The following is a 25,238-nucleotide window of genomic DNA, read 5'->3' on the forward strand; positions in this document are numbered from 1 at the left end:
TATCAAGTCAGGTAGTGAGAAGTAGTAAGAAGAAAATACAACAGGATAATACAGAGTGGGGGGTTGGTGGAGAAGACTACTCTTTAGCTAGAGGTCGCAGTCTCCAGAGTTAGAAAAAATGTTTATGTTGTTCTTAGACACACACACATAACATACACTTTTGAATTTAATAGTAAACAATAAAAAAGCTTCAATTTTTGTGTCCATTTCCAACCATCACAATTTAAAGAATTTATTATAGGCCAATTTAAGTTACAAGAAATGATTAAGGGACTGTTCATAAGTTTTATTATACTTTTTTATTATACTTTTATTATATTTTTATTATAGATATTATTTTATAAATTATGATACAAAGGAAGTGGACCATAAAGTTTAAAAATCTTTGCTTTACACGGACTTCCTTGAATTGATGTGTTTTATTCACTGGATGAGTGAATAAATGAATGAATGAATGACGCATGATAGTCCGGTTAAGCAGACAGGTTCAAAGCCATCACTTATTAACTTGACTTTGAAACCTCTATTTCTGAAAAGAGGAGTAAAAACCATAAACATAGGATTGTGAGGATAAGATAGCGCCTTTAGAGTGTGTAGCACAGAGCCAGGCAAACAGTAAACGGGCACTGATTTAAGAATAAACAGCAGGATGTCATGTTTGTGAATTCTAAACTATGAATAGTTTTTTAAAATAAAAATTTATTTAAAGACAGACTGTGAAATAACTACTGAGCCTAGGATTATTAATAGAAATCCAGCAGTCATTCTCAAGAAAAAAAATGGCATTAGTTTATTTCTCTTGGATTTATTTTTAAAGTTAACTGTTCTTTCCTAACCTAAAATAATAAAATACATCTTCCTTCATCCTGGTACCTGTGAAAAGTCACATCCAGATTGCATGAAGAATCAAGGAGATATACACAGCAGGCTTTGGGCTCTCTGCACATGTATGAATAGAGATTTGAGATCTGAATGTACAGTGGACATTTTCTAAGTACTATGATGAGTACCAGGCATGGACCTAGATCTTTAGAGATGGATTCACTAATTTAATCCTTTTAAACTAATATGCCAGGAATATATGGAAACAACTTTCCTGAACAGGTATGTCCCTTCTCTAGGCCAAATGATAAAAATGTCTATCTTACTTTTGATACAAATATCAAATACGTCATTGCTGTTGTTTTTCTGATAACCAAAGTAACATTTTCTTTTCTTTTTTTGAAATATTCCCAAATTTCAGCCCTTTATTTTTTTTCATCTTTTAATTCCTATGGGGTTCATCAATTCTTTATCAGTTAACATTCTCATTGACAAAGACCAATTTATGTTAACTATAGTTATATATAACATATCAAGGGAAAATCAGAACACAAGACTTCATCAGCTAAATAGAGTTCAACTCAGTTTGCTGTTATGGAGACAAACAAGATAAATACATTGAAGCATAAACAAAATATTAACGCTCAGAATAACAGCATTCCAGAAGAAAACGGAAAGCTGAAGATACAATAAAGGTCTCTAATTTACAATATGTATAATTATATAATTTATTAAAATCAACACAATTCATGTACAAAATATTAACATGGCAGCCATTAAGTTTGTTAAGCACTTCAAATACTGAAATGTTAAAACAGTAAAACTACACTAAGCAACTTTTGCATCAAGGGGTCTAATCTAGCTCACTAGTTCAGGCTGAACATTCACTCCGAAGTATTTCTTCAGGCATGCAAAAAACAGGGCTAACAGGTTTAATCTGTTCTTCTCCCAAAAGTGACAATCCAGCAATTCCAAATAGAGTATGAAGAGGATCTACCATATCTCCTGGCCTGTCCGCAAATCCTCCCGTTTCTTCATCTTGACATGCTAAAATGAAACTGCGCAGTTTCTCTCTGTCAATCTAATGAAGCCTTCCAATTATCTTTAGGGAAGCCAACACCCACCAAGAATAGCATACATCTGGTAACTTCTCTGGCCTTCCATTGAGTCCACCTGATGGAAGCTGTCATTCACAAAGCCACCAACCAAGTAAATCAGAATTTACTCGAAGCGACTGACTAGTAATAGCCAGGAATCCTGCCCAGCATGGGATTCAGAACCTGGCCTGCAACCAAATCCACCATCAAAGTTCATACATGATAAAACAAACTCGATTGCCTTTTCCACATTAATAGCATCCAGCTTCCCCAATAGAGCCAAAGTTGCCACCGCATAAAAGGAGAATCTTGTGTCGATTTCTCCCTATTATATAAAAGTAGATTTTCACATCCCATGAAGCAGCTGGTCTCTCCTGCCTGCACTGTATTCAGCCCTTATCTTTTAGACTGGCCCCCTCTGTTCCAGTACTCCTGTACGCTGATATAACTAGCACAGTGCATGCTGGAACTTCCAGCAGACCATTAACTCCAGTTAGACCAGCTGCTTAGTGGGACCCCAAATATCTCCAGTGAAAGAACCATCTTCTTTCTGTAGACTCTGAACATACTCCACAACTTTATTTACATCAATAACATTACTACTATCATAGAGAGTAAGAATCTGGACAGCACTAAGAGTGTACAAAAGATGAGGATCATGTCCAACACTAGCACTTATTCCACCACACTCGTGTTGACAAGACTTAATAAATGTCAGAATTTCTTCTCTATTCATGCGAGGTAGCTGTCCCGTGAGATCCATTACAGTATAGATGCCACTCATTCTCAAATATTCAGACACACAGTATTCATAATCATCTTTCTCTGAGCCACAGGATGCTATATAATCTGCATGCTTCTCCACTAACAGGGTGTCGGGTGCATCTGACTTGATAATAACATCCTTCTGCGGTGTGCCCATGTCTGAGACCGAAAAGAGGTAACATTTTCATTGTAGGAAATAAATACCTTGCCCTACCAAGTGCCTTAACAATTTGGAATATTTTCTTTGTTGGTTTTACATCTCTTTGTTTCTGTTTTTTTCTCTCTCTCTTCTGTTTATCTACAAAATTGGAATTATGTAAATAACATTCCTTGAACAAATGATTTTTAATGGCTTACACTATTTCATTTATTTCATTATATGGATAAATTATCAAGTAACCATTAGGTAATATTGGGGATTTAGGTTATTTCCAGATTTCTACCATTACACATAATGCTACAATAGTTATCTTTATACATATCTTTGACAGCCTTCTTCTTCGAAGAATTATTTGATCAATTTGAACATGAGCACCTATTTTCATGGCTTAAAATATTTTCATCCAGAAAGGCTGTAACAATTTACACTCTCAGCAGGATATGAGTGTCTAGCCCACTCTACCCTTGCCAGAATTGACAGCATGATTTTAAAAACACCAAAAAAAAAAAGGCATAAAAAAATGTCAATTTCCTAGAGCCAAAAATGTACCTTATTGTTTTCTTAAATCTGCTCCCCTTTTTTTTTTTGCTACTAATAAGGTTAATCTTCTTTTTCCATGTATACTACACTATTTTCTTTTCTTCTCTTTTTTTTTTTTGCAAACTGTCTATTCATGTCCTCTGCCCATTTGAAAAACTGGATTGTTCAGGATATCCTTATTATCTGACAAAACCCCTTTCTATGTTAAAGATATTAATATTTTGGGGGGTAATATTTGTTGCTTTTTTTTTTTTTTTACTGGGTGGTATTTATCTTTTAAACGTTTGCTGTATTTTTTGTTCTAAGGAGTTTCAAATTTGCATATATTAGGCATGCATCATCCCTGCCCTGCTCTGAGCCCTTTTCTGTCCAACTCACATTCTCTTCTCAGAGAACTTGCTCCTGTCCAGAGAAGGCAGTGGGTCCTCCCTCCTGCTGGCCTTGGTTGGAATAGCTGGTCCAGGGTGGAACAGCTAGCCAGAAAGCAGCAGACATTGGTTGTGTAACTGAGCCCGGGTCCAGTGCTCAGATCCCTGGTCCTTCTAGAGTAGCTTCTCTGTCTTAGCCTTGGGAAGGCCCAGCCCAATCACTGTCCTTCCCTGTGGATTAATCCAAGATCCCTTTCTAGTAAACCCTCCATTTACTTGTGGTATTCTTGGTTTAGTCCCTCACTCTCATAACTATTATATCTTTAATGAAACATGGTGAAATAAAGTAATTCTTTCACTTGTGGTTTCTTCCACTGCTCTTACATTTCAAAATATGTTCCCATCCCAGTATTGGTTAAATAGTCACCTATTTTTTTCTCCTAGATTAAAAAAAATTTTTTTTTAAACCCCACATAATTCTCTATTTCTCTGGAGTGTATTTTGGTATGTGGTTTGCTGAATAATCCATTTCTTCCCCTACTGGTTTGCTGTGTTCCAAGTGATCACCAACTTTGTGTGTGTGTGTGCGTGTGTGTGTGTGTCTTTCTGTGTATTTCAGGGCTATTTATTCTGTTGCATTGATTCTTATGCCTGCAGTACATTGTTTTAATTATTGCAGATTTACTATGTATTTTGATATTTGAGATACCAAGTTCCTTTTCGTTGCTCTTTTAAAATTTTTCATAGCCACCCTGTCCAGAATTATTTGGGTTATCAGAATATATCTTTTGTGGAGGGCTGTGGGGTGGCGGTAATGGGGAGATGTTGGTCAAGGGGACAAACTCTCAGAAGATGAACAAGTTCTGGGGATCTACTGTTCAGCATGGCGACTATAGTGAATACTACTATACAATAGAGTATTGTATACTCGAAATTTGCTAAGAGAGTAGTTCTTAAGTGTTCTCACTACAAAAAAAAAAGTAACTGTGAGGTGATGGATGTATTAATTAACTTGACTGTGGTATTTCACAATGGATACATATATTAAATCACCTTGTATACCTAAGTATAGACACATCAAATATACGTCAATAGAGCTGAAAAAATCCATTAAAAAATACATGTCCTGGTCTTTCGTCATGTCACTGACTAGACTAGACTATCTCAAGCTCTCAACAGCCAGTTATGGTTTAACCAAGTCCAATAAGTCCATCTTCACAAAACTAGAAGAAACTTGACTTCTGGACGGCCAGGTTTACTGCCACAAATTCTGCTCATCGGTCCTGCAGATTAAATCCAGAAGGTAGCTAAGAGAGATTTAGGTAGCAAACGTGCTGTGGGCAGCATTACAATTTGCCTCTTTTTAAAAAGTTGGGTGAAGAAAATTGGGTAGTCGACAAAATTAAAACAAATTAATGTACTTTCCTTTCAAAAGGTTTTTAAAAACAGACGTTAACATGCCTTGCAATCTGATCTAGCACAAAATGCTTTCCTTGATATTTAAATCTTTTTGATACTTAAACATCTATTTATACCATTTGTTTTTATACAACAACATACAATAGTTACTGGTACATTAAGGAAAAATAACCATTAACATCTCCAAGCAACTACTACATTTTGCTTTTTAACTATCATTCTAAAGGCACTTTCTATATATAATTAGATTTTTTGGTGACGTATATACTTATCTAAAATTAGCACTATATGAATACATAAAACAGAATAATTTTGGGACTTTACTGATAAATTTTTCATTAGAAAGAAAAGTGATGGACTAGGGAAAAAACACCTGCCAGGAACGTCCCAGAACTGCCTAGTTGGCAGTACCATCCCTGCTGCTCCACTCCTGAATTTCTACACATCACAAAAGCAATCAAACAAAAAGGCCGACAAAGATACTATCTTACATGCAGAGAATGGGTAGGGAATCCAATGTTATTTCCTTAACAGAAAAAGAGAGACTAAAATATTTTAAAATGCAACAACTAAAATGGTATAAATGTTAGTATATATGATACTTTCCCTGACTTTATATATTTAATACATATGTTTAAATACAGGTTTATTATATTTTAAAACACTGCTGTTAAGAGAGAAAACAAAAGGCAAAGAAAACAGATTTGAGGATTTTAAGTGATTTCTTAGTGATTCTACTTTATCAATTTAAAAGCAGAGTACTCTAAACAAGGCCTCACACTTTTTAGTATATAACTAGAGGGAAAAGAATAAGTCCTTTCCTTAACTGAGATTTTTACCTACTTTACCTACATCATCACTATTATTAAACCATTTTGCAGATAATGAAACTGAGGCTCAGAAGTTACTATTCTAAGGTTACACAGCTAGGGGACTGAGCAGGATTTAAGCCTGGAGCTCAAGTGCTTTCCACCACATGGGGTTCAGAACCTTTTTGTGCCATGGACCCCTCTGGCAGTCTGGTAAAGCCAATGTACCTTTTCTTGGAATTGTGTTCTGAGATTCCTAAAATAAACACATGGGGTTATAAAGGACAAAAATTATAACAAAATAGAGTTATCAAAATATTTTTAGGAAAAAAATATGTGATATAGCAATATATATTCTTTATTAATGTATTAAATAAGAAGATACACTATAGGATCTGATAACTATGGTAATTTTGAAGCAGTGATGAGCATTAATATTTCAACGACTTTAACAAATAATAATATCTACAATAACTTTAAAGTACTACGCAAACATCTGATTTCTATTGTTGAAAAGTCACAGGTAGTGCTACTGGTTTGTTGCCTACGTTCATAATTACTGTGTTGTTTTCCTAGACACCTTATTTCCTTCTCCAAAGGAAGGTACCCTACCTATTTGTCCTAATCAGAAATCTAAATTTTCATCAGAGGTTAGTGAAAATAAAGATGTTAATTTGTTTCCCTCAATCATGTCATAGACTTCCTGAATTCTGTCTACAGACCCCTTAGGAACCAGTTAAGTACTCAACGTAGATTCCATGTATACAGCACGAAGACACCTACAATGAAACTGTGATGAGGGTGAGTCAAACAAATGAACGTCCCCACCAGAACACTAAGCAGGGTCAGGCAGTATAGGTTGCTGGCCCACTTCTTTCAGGGCCAATGTAACCAGCCTCGCCTTCCCGACTAGTGTGGGCTTGTGCGTGCACATGGGTGTCTGTGTGTGTGTGTGTGTGTGTGTATGTGTGTGTGTGTGTGAGTGTGTGTGTGTTGGAGATGGGAGATGTGAGTTACTACACTTCCAAAAGGCACCTTTACTGTCCTGCCTGACCAGTGTCTGGTACCTGCCGACTCTCTCCTTCACCGTGTGCAGCTGAGGTACCACCACCAGGAGGTGTCAGCAGGTCTTTGGGAAGCACACCTTATTAGGGTACCTGGAGGAGGAGGGAGGAGGGAGGAGGAGGGAGGAGGAGGGAGGGGGAGGAAGAGGAGGAGGGAGGGAGGAGGGAGGAGGGAGGAGGGAGGAGGAGGGAGGGGAGGAAGAGGAGGGAGGGGGAGGAGGGAGGAGGGAGGGGGATGGAAGAGGAGGGAGGAAGGAGGGAGGAGGGAGGGGGAGGAGGATGGGGGAGGATGGGGGAGGAGGGGGAGGAGGAGGGAGGAGGATGGGGAGGAGGAGGGGCAGGAGGAGGAGGGAGGAGGAGGGTGGAGGAGGGGGAGGAGGGTGGAGGAGGAGGGAGGAGGGGGGAGGAGGAGGGAGGTGAGGCCCAGCAGAGAGTAATGGCCTTCATAGGGCTGTAGCAACCTCCAGCAGTGGTCACGAGGGGTAGCAGTCAGTGGAGTGGGTGCCAGAGGAGGCAGCAGGGGGCAGGTATCTGTTTCCAATCACCTGATTCGCCTGCCTTGCAGCTGCATATTCTGATGCCCGAGGTCAATATTTCAGATGGTCGTCGTGAATGTCAAACAATGTCTGATATTCACCCACACCGAGTTCCTAGAGAACAGCATATTCATTTTGATTGTTCTCCTCATAACTGATAGGATATGTTCACTTAACATATTCAAGTTAAATTAATTTAAGATGTTATCTAAAAATTTAAATACCTGAAATGCTGCCAGAGTAAAACAGACAAACACATTTGGCTTTATTTTCTCGACTTGGTACGTTGCAGAGAACATTCCTGTGGTTGCGTGCATGTGTGTATGTGTGTGTGGGAGCTGGTCATGGGGGAAGGCACAGACTTTCCTCGTGATTTCCTTACATTTCCTCCTTGGGGTTCTCAGAAACCATGTGCCCAGCAGCAAGCCCAAGAACCTGCCTTGAGCATGCATGCCATTTGCAGTTCTTTGGGAGAGAAAGAAGCATTTATGTGCCTTTAATTGGCAAGGAAGGAGGATCATAAACACAAATTGATACAAGCAAAGAAGGATTATACTTAAAGACAAAAAGGAGGCAGAATAATTCAGACCCTCTGCAAATAAAAGAATGGTACTCCAGTCCAAATTTCCTAGCTTGGCATTTGGGGCCATCCTCAATTTGGGCCTCCTGACTGGTCCAGGAAGACCCTGCCCTGCGTGGTGTGGCCTTTTCTGGCTGCTCCGGCTTCGGCTCAACCTACCCTTCCGCTCACTCTCCTTCTCTAGTCTCTGTTCCTGGAATATCCTAGGCTCTCTTGTACTTTGGGGGCCTTAGCGTGCAGTTTTCTCTGCCTGGAAGGCTCTGGATTGTCTTCTTCATCACTCCGCCCCCCTCCCCTTTGTCTGGTTAACTTAGCCTTTAGGCCTTACCCAATCCTCCAGATCAGCCAGCTCCCCTTTGGTTGGGCAGACTGTGTTCGATATAAGGGTTCCTGATAAAGGTGGGCGAGGGGAAGGCTGCTCTACTGGCCAAATCACATGCCCTGGTACTGGGCTACACACGCCTGGAAAAAATGATTCCTTTGTGTGAACTAGAAACAGGCTCCATCTGTTGCCGAACTCTGTGCCTATACGCTTGCATATACCTGAAGGAGCTGCCTTTTAATTTGTCCACAGAGAGGGGATGGCTTTTTCTAACTTGCACAAAGACACTGTATATCCTATCATTGGCTCTGCAAGTCTGCCTACTTGACATATGCAACTGGGCTTTTCATTCATAGCACTTATCGTCAGTCTGTAGTCATCGATCTGTATGCTTAATTCGGTAGTATCGGTCACTCCCACTCAACAGTAAGGTCGGTTCGGGGAGGGGACGTGGCTTTTTGCTTACGATTCTCTCTCCAGTCCCTAACACAGTGCCCTGGCATAGATTCGAGGCTAACTGCATATTTGTGGAATGAATTAATGAAAAGGAGAGCCATGGAGATGCTGTAATGGAAGAAATAAGCAGACTCTGGGCACAATGGAAGTACCTAGCAAATTTACTTACTCTTACTGAATAAATGAGGATTTGAAAGATAGTAAGAAGCAGAAGCTGGCAGACCAAAACACTGAGTTCGTAACTGAAAGCAGAATTTTCATTGAAGCATTTCACCCCAGGGCTAGAAAGAAACATGCTGCTTCTAGAAGAAAGCAGTCAGGCCAGTCATGCCTCAAGAGCCTGCCTCCGAAGAAAAGGAGTTTTAAGGCAGGATAGCCAGCTGGGAGGAAACCTCCGTGAGACAAAAACCCAATGATTCATGAGATTCCAGGTAGACCAGGCATCTTGGAACTTGCAAAATTTGTTCGAACAAAAATTCTTGCCCAGTTGGCTGAAGACACTGAGGCAGAAAGTGTCCACGTGTCACCCAGTCCGTGCGCCACAGGAAAACGGGCTGCAAATGAACGGCCGGGGCCAGTGTAGGAACAGTCACAGCCCAGCAACTCCTGCAGCCCTCAGGGACTTGGAAAAGAAAGATCAGTGTGGGGCAGGGCTGAGGCACTGATGGTAAAGGGGCAGGACAACAGCAGTGTTAGGGCAGACGTCCGTACCCCAATTCCAAATTTTAAAAAATTACTCATTGGGAAAATGGAGAGAGGGAAAAAGAGGAAAGGTCCATCACCAGTAACAGTTTCTCATTCTAGAAAAAAAAGTATGCTCTACCAGATCACATACATACTTTTAAAACATTCATATAAAATATATCATCCTATAAAGCTTCCTCTACGTGAATTCTTTATTTACCTAATAGCATATTTTAAAGATTTTTATAGCTACACAGAGATCTTCTTCCTTTGTTTAACACCTGCAACACATCCTACAGTATAATGTATATTGTAATTTACGTAACATAGAGACGACCATTCAGGCTGGTGATACAGTTCTAGTTTTTGTTTGTTTTAAAGTAGCCACATGTGGTTGGCAGCCTCCAAGGGGCCCCTGAGAATCTCCACCTCCTGGTTTTCGCACCTTGCATCGCCCCCTCCCACACTGTACCAGTGTTGGTCTATGTGACCCAGAGTCTACGGCAGAAATGATGGTATGTCACTTCCAAGATTAGGTTATAAAAGACTGTGCCTTCCCTCTTGGGCTTCTCTCACATGCTCGCTCTGTTTCTCTTGGTTCATTTGTTCTGGGGGAAGCCAGCACCCATGGTAGGAAGACACTCAGGTAGCCTGTAGGGAGGCCCATGTGATGAGGAACCCAGGCCTCCAACAACCAGGAGAGTGAGCTTGGAGAAGAACCCTCCAGCCCCAGGCGAGCCCTGGGGTGACTGTAGCCCCTGCCAACAGTTTGATGGAAACGTCATGAGAGACCTTGAACCAGGACCACACAGCTAAACTGCCCCCAATTCCTGAACTCAGAAACTGTGCGAGATAATAGATGTTTGTTGTTTTAAGCTGTTAAGATTTGTGGTAATTCGTTATGCAGTAACAGATGACTAATACACCACATACAGTAAAGTCCTAGCAGTGGACTACTTAGAAAAAAGGTATATGCATTCAAAAATCTGAAAGATATTGCCAAATTGTCTATCAAAGAGTAGTAGCAATTTATAATCCGCCAACAAAGCACAAGAGTGTTGGTTTCTTCAAACCTCAGCAGCACCAGATATGGTCAAACTAAAGCAATTTTGCTAGATCAATGGGTGAAAAATGGCATCTGGTTGCTTTGTTTCCTGAATTTCAAAATTTTTTTGGACACATACCACGCATCATCAGAAATGAAAAGGAAAAGGTGCATTGCAGAGTTCTAAATGATTTCTTACAAAATGACAGAGCGAGCCACCATGCCTCAAGCTCTAAGCCACTATCTTATCATTCAAATTTCTATTAAATGATTAATTTTATAAAGGAAATAACCACTGAAGTTTGAGTCTGGCAGTAGAAGTCAACATCTCGTTTTGACTGCTTCCTCAAAAATGCACAGAACATTAAGTGATTTCAAGACGTGTGACCTTGAACCTTAAAGCTATCAGCCTTAAATCAGAAGTGATCTAAATCCAAATATTAATTCCCTTTAATGTTGCTGAACCAGAAGTTTAAAAACAAAAATAGAGTGAGTGATGGGGATCAAATGTATCTGTATTTTCCAAAACTACTTAAAGGAAACATCATAATAGTCTCAAACCAAATATGAACTCAACTAACTCCTTCCTTATTTGGCTTCAATTCCTGGGAAGAATAAATGGTTCTGGAAAAACCTCTTATCTTTTACAAAAAACTATACAGAGGACTAGAAGTCAGTGGTGCTTGAGAATAGCAAAAATAATCCTCCTTACTAGAGAAAAGCATTTGAAATCACTACAGGTCTTCCACCACCAGCAAACTTTGAGTTTCAAAATAATGAAGACAAATACATATTTAGTTATTTTTTAAAATAAACGATATTCCTGATGACATTTCACCAAATTATTAAATACATCTATCTGTTTCTACTTCCAGAAGTCATAAAAAATTTTTTTAGAAAAAAAAAAATCTACTTCTTGTAACAATACAGTGGACATACTATACCAGGGAAATTCTAGAAAGCTAGAATTTCCCTGGTACAGTATGTCTAGAGCCAAAATATCCAGGTGTCTAGAGCCAAAAACCAAGACAAATTGGTTACAGATTATATCAAATGATCACTTTAAACACATAAATGAGCAACTCAGAAGGCCCTGAATGGTTATTAAACCAACCAGTTGACTTCTCACTTAGTACATGACAAGTACGTGACAATCTAATTTGATTATCATTGTTGCTTCCCAGGCTACACTGGTCTGAGGAAGGAAAACCCAAGGATGTGAGTAAAAACATGGCCTCCTCTCAGGAGAGGCTCTGGGACCCCCCCAGGACTCCTCCCAGTTTTCCTGGCAGGGAAACCCAGGGCGGGTATTAGGGCACTAAGGTCTCCTTGCTGCCCTGCCCTGTTCCGGAGTCACCTCTAATGGGCAGCCCCTGCCCCAGCTGGCCCTGACCCGGGTCAGCCTAGGTGCTCCTGCCAAGGCTGTTGGCTCCTGTGTCTGGCTCCAGCCATTCCTCCCCATCCACCACCCCCTCTGTCAGCACTCAGGTCTGTCCTTCCTGAGGTGAGGGAGGGCTCCCTCCCCAGCAGTGGTGCATCTGGGCCACTGCCCAATGGGACTTTGCTCTTTCAGTGAGCCTCAGCCCTCATCTTCAGCTCCCACAGTAAGGTGGATGCCATGCTCTCAATCCTCCATGGTTTGGGTGGGAGAATGTTCCAGTCATACTCCGTAGCATCATCCTTAAAGCATTCTTCCCTGTTCACAGTCTAAGAGAGTTTTGGATAAGGCCATGGAACTGCAACTCTTTCTTTCCTCCCTAAGGATGCTGTGGCCGTGGAGGCCAGCAGTCTCTGAGCTCTGCAGGACCTCAGGGTCCACTACAGTGGACATTACTCCTTCTCCCCAAAGGTCTGCTGGATCCTCAGGCAAACACAAAGACCACCAGTGCTGTCTCGTCATTGCTACATGATCCACACACGTACTCTGTAGAGATTTTCTAATGAGCTACCTATGCATAAGCTCGCTAGGGCTTATACATAACTCTCTGTTATGCAACAACTCTCTGTTATTATACCCACAAAACTCCACTAACTCTGCATATAGAGGGGATAAAAGATTCTCCTACATGAAACTGTCTCATCCAATAGCAGCTCAGAATTCTGACCTGCTTGTCCGGTAAATCTATAACCTTCTGCTGATAACAAGTAACATGTTCTGCTAAAATACCTCCTTCCGTCCTCTGCATCACTATTGATCCTATACTTTACCATCCTCTAGTGAACACTACTGTGAACTGTGATTGGGTCATTTCAGCTACTAGAGCCAAACTGCCTGGGTGTGAATCCAGGTCCAACTTTTACTGGTTGCATGACCCCAGGCAAGTTCCCTAAGTACTTAAAATTCCTTTATCCGTAAAGTAGAGACAGTAAAAGAATCTTCTCTGTAGGTTGTTATTAGTAAGAAATGAGTTAAGGCATGTAAAGTGTCTAGAACTGGGCCTGGCACACAGTATTCGCTATTAGCATTACTATATGAATCACCTTGTGCTGTACTATACCGCAGGATCCCTACGTCTGGTGAGATCTGCAGGTGAAATCATGCAGAAGGGATGGGGTTTTCACTCCATCACTTGCCTAGCTGTAAGTGGCTAAGCTGATGAGCCTCCCAACATGTTGTGACAATAACATGCTGACAAGCTAAAGATGACTGCACCCTGTATGGAGGAGGAATTTGCCTGAAACCAAAAACAAGAGCAGAGTTCAGGCGATTAATCACCCTCATTCCTTTTCCCCCAGAACATTCAATTTTAGCAAATTCAGCAATTACTGCACAAGAGATTGTAAAAGGATGGCTGGCCACGTGGACACGCCACACTTGCCAGAAGCCACGTGGAATGCTGTCACCTTTCCACTCAAGCTCAGCCAGTTCTGACTCAGTAACTCTGCACACCAGCCTGTGACACCCGCTGGTTTCCAGATCATTAAACGGAGACACACTCCTCGGTACACCTTTCTCAAAAAGCCAACCAAGACCATGCACTTCCCAGCTGGACTGCCAAGTCTGCTATGCTTATCACGCAAAAGAAGGAATCCAGGGCCCTGCCTTTAAAGTTTTAACTGGAGAACGCGCTGAGCAATTTAGGCTCTCTGGATCTGCAGCGTCATCAGGGGACCACAATGAGATCCCTAAGTAAATATTTAAGGATCTGATATTTTCTTCCTATCATTTTTGCTAGGGTCTGAGCACAAGATTTATATCCTTATTCTGTCACCTGAAGAGATCCAGATAGGCCACCTGTAAATGTCCTAGTCTAGGACCTACTGAAGTGAAGTCATGATTCTACCTGCTGAGATGAGAAAGGCCGGCCAGATGCACAGCAGATCACCAGGTCAAGGCTTATTCTAATAACAATGGAAGCATATTCACTTAGGATGATGCTGTAAGTTAGTCCTTTAGAGAGCTTTACTTAAAATAAATGAACAAAAACCAAACAAATAAAACTAGTATTTCTGGGAGGTGGGGGGTGGTGATCACATACTGGTTGTAATTGGAAATTAGGAAAGAAGTGTAATCAATATTTCATTTGCGCTGCTACTTACACAGTTGGGCAAAATCAACAATAGACAGGAGGACTTTGGGGATTCCCAACACTCCCGCCCCCAGAGGAGGCACTGTGGATATAAAGGGAGGCTCGGGGGCCAAATGACATGGGTTCAAACCAATTCCTTCACTGGCAACTACATGGGCTTCAGTAAATTTCTTAGCTTTTCTGCGCCTCAATTTTCTTACGTATAAGAGGACTGTTATGAAGATTTAAAGAGATAATTTGTGGAATCACTTAGAATACCTGGTGGATAGTAAACATGCAATGAATGTTAGCTATTATTATTTGTTTTTGGAGTTGGCTTTCAAATAAAATAATTTTTTAAAGTTATCTGAAAATTTACAAGTATACTTTGATACTTGTTTTAAATGGTTAAAAAATGCTAAATATTTGGGGGAAAAACTGGTATGATGGCATTTATGTTGTTCATGGCACTACCATTCACAGGTTACAAATCAAAAAGTCACCATTTCTGCTCCAAGGTACAGGGCCTCAGAACTACAAACAGAACTTTATAGCATAAAAAGCTTTTTTCCAAAACTAGATTACAAGTCTCTATAACTCAAAATACTGAAAACTGCCAGACTCAAGGATATATATACTATGTCTGTCAATTTCTTTTAAAACCTTGGTATATCATATACCCTAAAAATTGTTAAGATGAGAGTTTAGGAATTGGAATTTACTTAAAATATTGTCACTAACTACTACGAAAAGACAACTAAATTGACTTAATAATTTGAGCACTAGTTATTAGTATTTGGGTAAAAGCTTTTAGAAGGGACAAAAAGATGTGTGCATTATACACTGGATTTTTTGGGCACTTATTAACAATAATGGGTTTTTGTTTAATGATTTCACTTTCATGAATAGAGTAGTAACTGTCCCCCACCCCCATCAGAGGTGGGGGCATTTTTTAGTTTCTATTTGTATCAGCCAGGGGGTTATGCTGTGGTAACAAACATCCCCCAAACTCAGTGGCTTATAAACAAGGTTACTTTCTATTCATGCTACATGCCCTTCACAGGTCAGCAGGGGAGCTGTTCCATGTCACCATGTCATGTCCTCACTCAGGGATGCAGAGGCAAAGTGACCAGTAAGCAAGAACTTTGTCGGTCGCCATGGCAGGCAGAATAGAATATGTAGAATTCTACACTGGCTCTTAAGGTTTTCCCTTAAATGTGACACGTATCATCTCCAACTCATATTCCCTTAGGAAAAGCAAGTCACATGGTCCCATGGGCAAAGAGGTGCCCCATGGACTCAGAAGGAGGAGATTTAGCGAACATCCCCAGTGGTAAACATACACAATGTTAAAAGGAGTTCTGCAGGATCCTTTTACCTTTAAAGGTTAAACATGCAGCTGTAGCTAATTCAAACATCAGCCATAACACGTCTACCTTTACAATGCCCCCTTGCTCTATCCAGCCATATCCTGGGCTGGGCAAAGGAGGAAATCAGTAATTTGTATCCAACAGAAACTAACTTGATTCTCCCTTCTAACTGGAAACAAAACTTGGATATGAAAGTAGTACGAAGAAATTAAGGTCTCAGTTAATTTGTTTCTTGTTGAGTGATAAGGGAAGTATAGAGAGGAACAAATACGTTTCTTTGTTTTCAAGTAATCAGTTTTTTTCACACAGAGAATGTGCTCCATCGGGCTACTCTCCACGGGCTTTACAATGTCACCCTCTGCTGGGCTTTTCTCCGTCTGCCTCCCCTGTTACCAGCACTTTCAAACAGGTACTTGCAGGAAACAGACATGGTCTGAATTTTTTTCACAGGCAGATGAGAAATTAGACCTGGGACTTGCACTTGTTATCACTTGTTATCACTTGTTATCATTTTATTTTAAAAATGGAAAGGACCTCAAATGTCATGCCAGGAGACCGTTAGTTGTCCTCAGACATCTGCCCCCCTCCTCCCATATGGAGAGGTATAGATGACAACTACGTGATAGGACAGCACCTCACACCTCTCACAGCTAGCTGTGACCACATGACTAGCTGGCTGAGTGGAAGCTAGATCACGCCTTTTAGATCACGCCTTTGAAGGAATGGATGCGTCTTCCCCTTGGCCCTTTCTCTCTTCTCATTGGCTGGTATGTGGACATGATGGCAGGCGCTAGGGCAGCATTTTTAACCACCAGGGTTAAAAAGCTAATGCGAAGCTGTGTGTAGAACATAGCGCAGCAACAGGAGAGAAGGACTCTGAGTCTCTGAAACTATGAAGCTTCCGTGACAGCCCTGGAGTGTGTATGCAAGGACTATATGTAAGAGAAATACATGTTTATAATAAAGTGCCAACTATTTCCATGTCAGCTGGTTCAAATCTCCTGTTTTCTGATGAAGAAACTGAGGCCAGAGAGATTAAAAGACGTGTCCATGGACATACAGCTATCCCCTCTGTAGACTGTACATTAAAATGATGGAAAATGTCTCATCTCTCATGTTAATGGCCATGAGAGTAAAATTTCTTACAATTTCTTTTCTAATGATTTAATGTCATATTCAGCAGAGGGAACAATAGAACTTAATGCTAATAACTACATCACTTCAAGTTTCCTAGGATAATCAACATGTCCTATTAATAGAAATTATTTAATTCAATGTAGATTGCCAGGGTTCAAAGCTAATGGGAAATTCTGAAGATTGAGGAAGCAGTCAAACTCTTGGAAAATATTCTCGAAATACATTTCCCAAAGTCTACCGGAACACAATCAGTGGGTTGTATTGTATTTGTCCTTCCTTCCGAGAAGGGATAGTAAGGCTTCAGATGGAATTTGAATTTGGCTTTGATCGTGTAAGCACCCAGCTTTTAGTACACATACAAGAAACCACAAACTTAATTACCTAAACTGAAGTCCACCCATTGAACCACAGTTGCTTTCAGTTAACTTTTTCATAAGAAAGGAGGAAAAAAATGGTTCTCAATTCACCATTTCTTTGACATCTCATTTGCTGTTTTAAAGTGCCACTCAACAGGAATTATGCTGTTTGACGTGGTTTGAGCATCTGATGCTGTAAAGAGTTGCGAAATGACTGGGAACTGTTTCAAAGAGCAAAATCATCTGACCTTGTTGGTTTAAGCTTTGGATAGTTTATGGAAAATGAGGATTCTTTTTCTCCTTTGGAATATACTTTTAGGAATATACTTTTAGGAATATACTTTTGGAGTTTCTTTTAGGTTCTACTTAGTTGTCCTTGTGTTTGGATGGCTGATAGTGAGTCCTAACATCACAACTAAGACCTCAGGGGACCAGCCAAAGCCATATGGTTCGATTTTATCCACTCCTCTTTCTGATCTCCCACACAGCTGTCCTGAGTCATTTTCGCTGCTAGCAGAAATGACAGCTAGTGTAAGTGGGGTTCACTTTCCCACAACAAATCATTGCTTTTTGCTTCACTTCACTTCTTGCTCTCAAAATCTCTAATTTGGAACTCAGAATTGCTAGAAGGGAACACGTTAATATCAGTTATTTTTTAAAAATCTGATGTCACATACCTGCTTTAAAAAATATCAAGTGCTCCCTGTTACCTAGAGAATGCCTGAGCTTTACCATCATAAGACCTTCAAGTCTACCCATCCTGCCTCTCAAGCCCTATCGTCCCCCATTGCTCCTCTTTGCTACAACTACCTTGGACTATTCTCCACATCAGGGACCCATCCTTCTGTACTTTCTGCCTGGGGTGATCCCCTCTGCCCCCCCACCCATTTTTTTCTCTGAGAAGTTATCTTTTTGCTTGGCCTCTCTCCTAGTTTTTCCTACCTCTACAATATCACTGGTTTACCTGTATTTTAATTATTTATGTATCTGCACCCCCTGCTAAGTTGTGAGCAACTCAAAGAGAGGAATCATATCCTAATTTTACTCCAAACATCTGGTACAGTTCTTGGCACATAGAAGATGTTCAATATATGCTTGCTGAATCAATAGATACTTGGCAATAAAAGGAACAGAAAAGTTCCTGAACTATAGAGTCTAAATCATTAAAATGAAAAAAAACCCTAAATGTGTAAAAGAAATCATAATTTATAATAGTGTCTCTTTATCCCATCTTTTATGTTGAGAGAAAGCAGCAAAAAATTTATGGAGCAGAAAAGTTGCATGAGAGGCAATGGATGTCTTTACCCTAGGAATTAGAAGGCAGAGAGTTTTTGAGTTTCAGCCCCTTAACTCTAGGCAGTTTACAGTTATAAAATTAAAATATAAATCCCACCTCATTCTAAAAAAAACACAAAGTAACTCTCAGGCAACAGTTGGCAAGGAATACTCCTCTGATATTTTCTTTTCCTTTTTAAAATCAGTTCAGAATGGAGATGAAAATACCTGCCGTACTTTCCTCACGGCATGCAAGCTTCCAATGAGCTGGTGGCCGTGAAAGCACTCTATAAACTATAGAATGAGATGTAAATGAAAGGCGTCATTATCCATAGACGGGAAAGAAAAGGAAACAAGTACCTTTCACTCAACAATCCTCTTCAGAGTGGTTACTGTGCACCAGGCAAGGTAGCAGGTATTAGGGATTCAAAGAAAATATGGAGATCAGGACTGCTCTGGCAGGTTCTCCCCCAGACAGATCTCACCTATTCTCAGGTGTACTCACTCTATAACTGATTCAGTCCCCATGGGTCTGGGTGTCATGGTCTGAGGGAAGGTCTGGATACAGCAAAGGAACAGATGCACCTCCAAGGCCAAGACATGCACCAAATACAGAAGAAAAGGCTCCACGATGAACCACCACCAAGCACCCCTCACTTCGCAATTTGAAAGGGTATAGCAGAGCTGGTCACTTCTTACTGGAACTGAGGACTGAAATAGAAATTAATTTTGCATTTTTCTAATGTGAAAGAACCAACAGCTCCAAATATCACGTTAGCACATTTTTCTAAAATTAATTAATTTATTTTTGGCTACATTGGGTCTTCGTTGCTGCATGCGGGCTTTCTCTAGTTGTGGCAAGCAGGGACTGCTCTTCGTTGTGGTGCATGGGCTTCTCATTGTGGTGGCTTCTCTTGTTGAGGAGGACGGGCTCTAGGAACGCGGGCTTCAGTAGTTGTGGCTCGCAGGCTCTACAGAGCAGGCTCAGTAGTTGTGGCGCACGGGCTTAGTTGCTCCGTGGCATGTGGGATCTTACCGGAGCAGGGCTCGAACCCGTGTCCCCTGCACTGGCAGGCGGATTCTTAACCAATTTATTTTTAAAATTGTTTATGAAGCATTCGTTCTTCCCTCGCACCCAACCTGGCTAAGTCTTGGATCTACAGGAAGTATTAAAAATCAAAGACTTTGCCTCTTTTAGCATTATGTTAAAGATTACGTTTATTCGTTCATTCATCCTACCAATATTTATTTAGCACTTATAACATGCTAGGCAGTAAGTGAGGTACTGGGGAAACAGCCATTAACAACCAGAGGTGGCCTACAGCAAATATTACGCAAGCAACTTTAATTACCATTGTGGTAAGCATTACAAAAGAGCTGTACGGGGTTCCAAGCGGTACAGTGAAATCTGTGGGGAGGAAGGAAAGATGGTGGAGGAGTAAGAGGATGCTTTCCTGAGGCAAGGACCTCAGGGCTGAGACAAGGGTAGGTGGAGCTGGTCAGGGTAAGTGGGAGAGAAAGCAATCAGGGGTGGGAACTGCAGGACTGCAGGCTCCGGGTGGGAAGGAGTTTGGCCAAAGTGTGTGTGGTGGGGAGGAACCCAGAGAGGCAGCGGGGGGTCAACCCCTCCTCAGGTCAGAACCTGAGAGCAACACAAAGCCATTGGAGGAAGGGCGTTAAACACTAACATGATCAGATATGCAGTAAAAAGCAAAAACAAAAGGCGACTTTCATACCTAGGAGAGTGGTAAGAAGCATAGCGAATTTGGACAGAGTTGAGAGTCCGGAGCTATCATGGTTGCAGGACCCCTTCATTTTATGCATGAAGACACAGCCCCAAAAGTGAAGTCACTTCACCAAGAACACAGAGGGAGAGATACTGGCAGAACTTCCTTTTTATGACTCTTGGTCCAATGGGGTTTTTGTTGGTTTGTTTAATTTTCTCTATAAGAACAACCTCTACCCTTTAACTGTGAATGTGGAGTCATAGCTTTCCTACCCTTCCAGTCGCATCTACATCATCATAGCACTGACTGCTTTCTCGCCACTTTAAACGTCATGATACTACTAAAAAGAGCAACAATCATTTATTAGAAACCTGCCCTGTGCCAGGCAACCTGTTAGGTGCTTTCCATATTTAATTTTCATAACCATCTTGTAAGGTGGGTATGATTTTTTACTGTTTTACAGTTGAAAAAACCTGAGGTTCAGAAATATTTTTTAAATTGCCAAGGTCACACGGGTAGTTAAGTGTGATCAGGGTCCACATCCATTTTCCTCTGGCTCCAAACCAATGCTACTATGCCACACACACTCTCGACTGTATCATTATCTGATGCCCAATTCTTGTCTTTTGCGAAAAATCAGAATGGGAAGGAAAAGATTTCCTGGTATAAATTTTAAAAAGTAAAAACACCTACAGGAACTTTTCTGAAAAGTTAACTGAGTGCATAAATAAATCAAATATATACAGCTAAATACAAGGAGTAAGAACTGAAAAACTTCAGAAGAAAATTTTTATTTTTAATCTACCACACTAACGGCACATTTTAAAAATGCTCCATCGGCCTGTTTCAGGAGATACATATTGGCAACAACCACATGCCGGAACAAGATGAAAAGAGACCCTTCAAATGGTCTGGTCTACAGGCTCAACTAGAATTGCAACGCTGCTTACTGAATAGCAAATGGGATAATGGAGAACAAAAGAGCACCTCTGACAGACCTGATCCCAACCTCCGAACAGGTAGAAATGAAATTTAAAATTAGCTTCCTTATAGTAAACACTCCAAAAATTGAAGAGGAAGTATAAGAAAACAGAAAAAAAAAAATCTGGCCCTAATGAGAAAGCTATGTACCCAGAAAAAAAATGAAAAACAAGAAAAGTCTTAGAAGCAATTATCAACCCCCTGAAATAAGTCTTGCACACCACGCGAGAAATTTTCAGGGAACAGCTGTTATTCATTCTCAGGGAAAGAAAAAGAAACATCCCTATAAAGAAACAGAAACGGCAGGATGCACTCACTCCATGACAGAAGCAATAAGATCATCATTGCATAAATATTAAAATCAGTGCTGCAGAAAATTGGGTTAGTCAATCAGAAATAGATAAAAGAGGTACATATATGGAGGCTTGAAAAAGTAATTAGACATTGAAAAAGAGGGTAAGAGAAGATGGCATAAAAGAGGGCATTACAAATTAGGTGACAACCCATTTCAAAAAATAAAAATAATCAAAACATGCAAAAGAATAAACTGGCCTTGGGGTATCATTTTTATTCTTAACTAAATTAGCAAGAGTTTAAAAAAATAAAACACTCATTGCTAGAGAGGTCATCAATTCTGTCCCTTTATCTCGGTGTTGAAATTGGCAGTCTCCATTCACTGCTGGTGGAAGGCACCAGGTTATGTATGTCAAAAACAATAAAACTATTCATAATGGTCAACCCAATGATCCCACCCCTGGAAACTTATGTAAGGAAATAAATCAACAGAAGAAAATGGCTGTATTTAGGGATACGCTTACAGTGGCATCAGGTACTATATGATAATGGAAATAGACTAGACTAATAGACTAATACCCAACAGCAGGATAAAAGCTAAGGAAAATCAATTTGAAGTACTTTTACACATCCATTAAAATTTAACACAATGACTATAAAGGAAAATGGAAAATGATATGATGCTAAGAAAAAACTGGAATGCAAAGTTACACGCTGGCTATGACTCCCGCTCTGTAAAACAACTATTACTTGTACCTGAGTGAAGACAGAAAGCACCTGACAAGAATTCACAAAATTTAAAAACGTGTTGTGATGGTCAGACTTTACATCTTTTTAAATCAAATTTTAAGATGCAATTGCTATAATATGAAATGAAACACAGGTTCCGCACTTTATTAGCTGTACTACCTTAGGCAAGAAGTTTAACTTCCCTGAAATTAGCTTACTCACGTATAAAATCAGGAAACCATATTTCTATCCCTTAGCAGATTAAATTATGTAATAAACACTTACATAGCACTTACTATGATCCTGGCACTGTTCTAAGCACTTTACAAATATTACCTTTTAAAATCATCAAAACAACATTTTAAGATGAAGCAAAAAGAGGTTCAGTAATCCACAGTGACAATAGCAAGAGAACAATAACTTTCACTAGCTTTCCGATGTCCAGGGGATCAAATCCAGCAGTAAAAGCAACTGCTAACATTGACTGAGTGTCTGCTAATGTGCAATGAGTTGTGCTAAGTGCTTTCCTTGCATTGTCTTCTATAACCCTTACAACAGCCCCTTAGGTAGGTACTATAAGTGTGTCCTCAGGATATTCAGGCTCAGAGAGGTTACGTAACATGCTCGTGAGCGAGAGAGCAAAGATTTGAACATGGGTCTGTGGGAGTTCAGAGGCTTCGTCACTACATGACAGTTCGTTCCTTTTTGTTATGATGGTGTACAGTCTTTCAGACCCTGAACCTTGCCACACCTACCTCACTCCAGATCTGGGAGAGTTCTGAGTTGACACCAAGACCTTTTAAGCCCCTGGCCTCTGCTCCTACTTTTCCTCACCTGGTCTTCCTCAAAACTCCTATTCATCCCTCAAGGCTCCTACCTTCCCGGACCTCCAGAGGCACAGTTAACTGTTCCCTTATCTGCTGCTCTTTCAGTTAGAAATTTATGCTTGTAAGTCACCACGTACCATATTGTTTCTACATTTCTTTACCAGCTTGTTTCTTACAGATTATGACTTTCACAAAGGCAAAGACCATGTTTTATACAATTTGGTATACATTGTATTCCTGGCTCTCAGCACAATTCCCAGAACATGACAAGGACCGAACAACCACTTGCTGAATTAACACACACTTCCGGCGCAGAGGATATTCCCAAGAATCACCTGTAACATCAAAGCACCATATGCTATGTACAAAGGATGGAGAATCAAGAGCCCATATTTCTCAATACTCTTTTTCACAGAGCTTTGATGCTGAAGGTAGTTTAGCTAAATGAGAATATAAAAGGGATGTCTCTTGATAGAAGAAGGTTTTCTTCTGGGAGGAAGACTTCCAGATGTAGTAAGTTTGGGTTCAGTGTGCATGGTACCATGTGTTTACTCATTAGACCTGTTAGCCTGCTGCTTGGAAACTGCATGTTCACTGGCTTACCTTCTCCTTCTAGACAGTAAGCTCCTCAAGGACAGAAATGTGGGTATTCCTCATAATCTCCAAATCCAAGGACAGTAACTGTCATGTAACTGACTAAGGAATATTTGTCGAGTGACTGATTGAATGAATGGGGTTGAGACATTTTCTTCCTTACAGTCTTGACAAGACAGTTCAACCTGTAGCATGCTCTATTATACCAGTGCCAGACTTTAAAAAAAATCTTCAATTTCCTGATATTCCTAAAATTTTGTGAAAAAATTAAATGAACTAAAAAGGATAAACTACTTGTCCATCTATGTTGACTCTTTCTGTGCTCTCTTCAATGATTGGGAAATCACTGCGAACTCTAACCCCATAAAGGATTTATTTTTTTCTCTAAAAAATGCCTCCCACTTGAACCTTCTTTAAAGACACACAAAATAAAAAGATTCATTTGGTGGACATGTTCCCTCCTTATCCTGAGATCAGTTCAGGGCTGAGGAACTATTATTGGAAAGCTCCCAGTTGAAGAAGATGCCTTCAAAAAGGAAAACAAGATGTGGGATACTGTGTGTTCAAAGCTAATTTTAATTATACAGGCTACTAGGGTTACTGAGATATGCCAAACATTTAGCTAATTAGCAGACTCTTGAGACAAGAGAGCTGCCTAGAGCTACACAGTTTTTCCTCATTATGCGTGATGACAAATTCTAGTTAAACACCCATTATAAATTCACTTTATTTGTCCTTTCTTAAATTCCAATAACATGAGCTAATTTAAACTTGAAAATTAGTCATTAAGACTAAAATAGAGATCTTCCACTTTAAACCCAATGATCCAACATCAGCCACCACATGGGAAACGTTTTTAGGAAAGTAAAAAATTATTAATGTTGATTTTGATACTAATAAGTTCAAAGACCTGAAATTGAAATTAATTAGAAAACTTCACGAAAAAATTCTATGGATGATGTTCAACAGAACAGTAAAACCTAAGTCAGTAAACACTGAAGTGCCTGGAACTCTCTAGGAGCTGGTTTTGAGGGCATATGAAGCACATAGAAAGCAGGAAGATAGAGGTAAGAGGAAAACAGCTATCTTTCGTTAAGTGCTTAACGGTGTGCTGCAGCATACTAGGTGTTTTACAAAAATCACCTAATTCCTCAAATCAACCTGGGGAAATCGTTATTCCTACTTTACAGATGAGAGACCAAGGCTCATGCGGTCTGAGGAAGGTCATCCAGTTAGAAAGTAGCCTGGCTAGGTTTGATGCCGAAGATTGCTTTTCTTAGGCTTGTTTAGATGTCATCTTATATCTGAGAAGACTTAGGAATGATGTAACTAGATACATTTAAGCCTTTGGGGTATCTGGTACTTATAGAGGTGTTTTGCTCAGGACCCAAGCATGAGGTAGATGTGTCTCTGTCAGCTTTTCTTTTAAAATAGAAAGTAGATCCAAGGACACAATCCAGGTTTCTGAAGTCAGTGGGATTTCCCACAAGGCTTTTCACATAAAGTGGTCCCTACCCATGGAAACATCTGAACAGGCTGGTGGTTGTAGCAGATGGCAGTTCCCAAAGACGGCTGCTATAGTATCTCCCATGCTCTGTGCTCCGCAATATAACCTTGCCACTCCCACATCAAGAGGCAGAGCCTATAATTTCAACCCCTTGAATCTGGGCAGGCTCTGTGACTGCCCTGACAAATAGAATTGGAAGAAGGGCCGCTGCCTCTGGGAAGCCAGTTATCTGGTGAGAAGCATGATTACCCTCAGACCACCATGC

General features: G+C 40.4%; 1 protein-coding gene and 1 pseudogene across 1 annotated transcript in view; both read right to left on the reverse strand.

The window, feature by feature from the left end:
- C1H1orf21 (chromosome 1 C1orf21 homolog) overlaps positions 1-25,238 on the reverse strand; it is a 231,797-nt gene that overhangs the window by 71,268 nt on the left and 135,291 nt on the right. The gene's annotated exons all lie outside the window — the stretch shown is intronic.
- Positions 1,291-2,932, reverse strand: LOC132593559 (geranylgeranyl transferase type-2 subunit beta-like; annotated as a pseudogene).

Source organism: Globicephala melas, chromosome 1 (assembly GCF_963455315.2).
Source record: "Globicephala melas chromosome 1, mGloMel1.2, whole genome shotgun sequence".
Lineage (NCBI taxonomy): Eukaryota > Metazoa > Chordata > Mammalia > Artiodactyla > Delphinidae > Globicephala > Globicephala melas.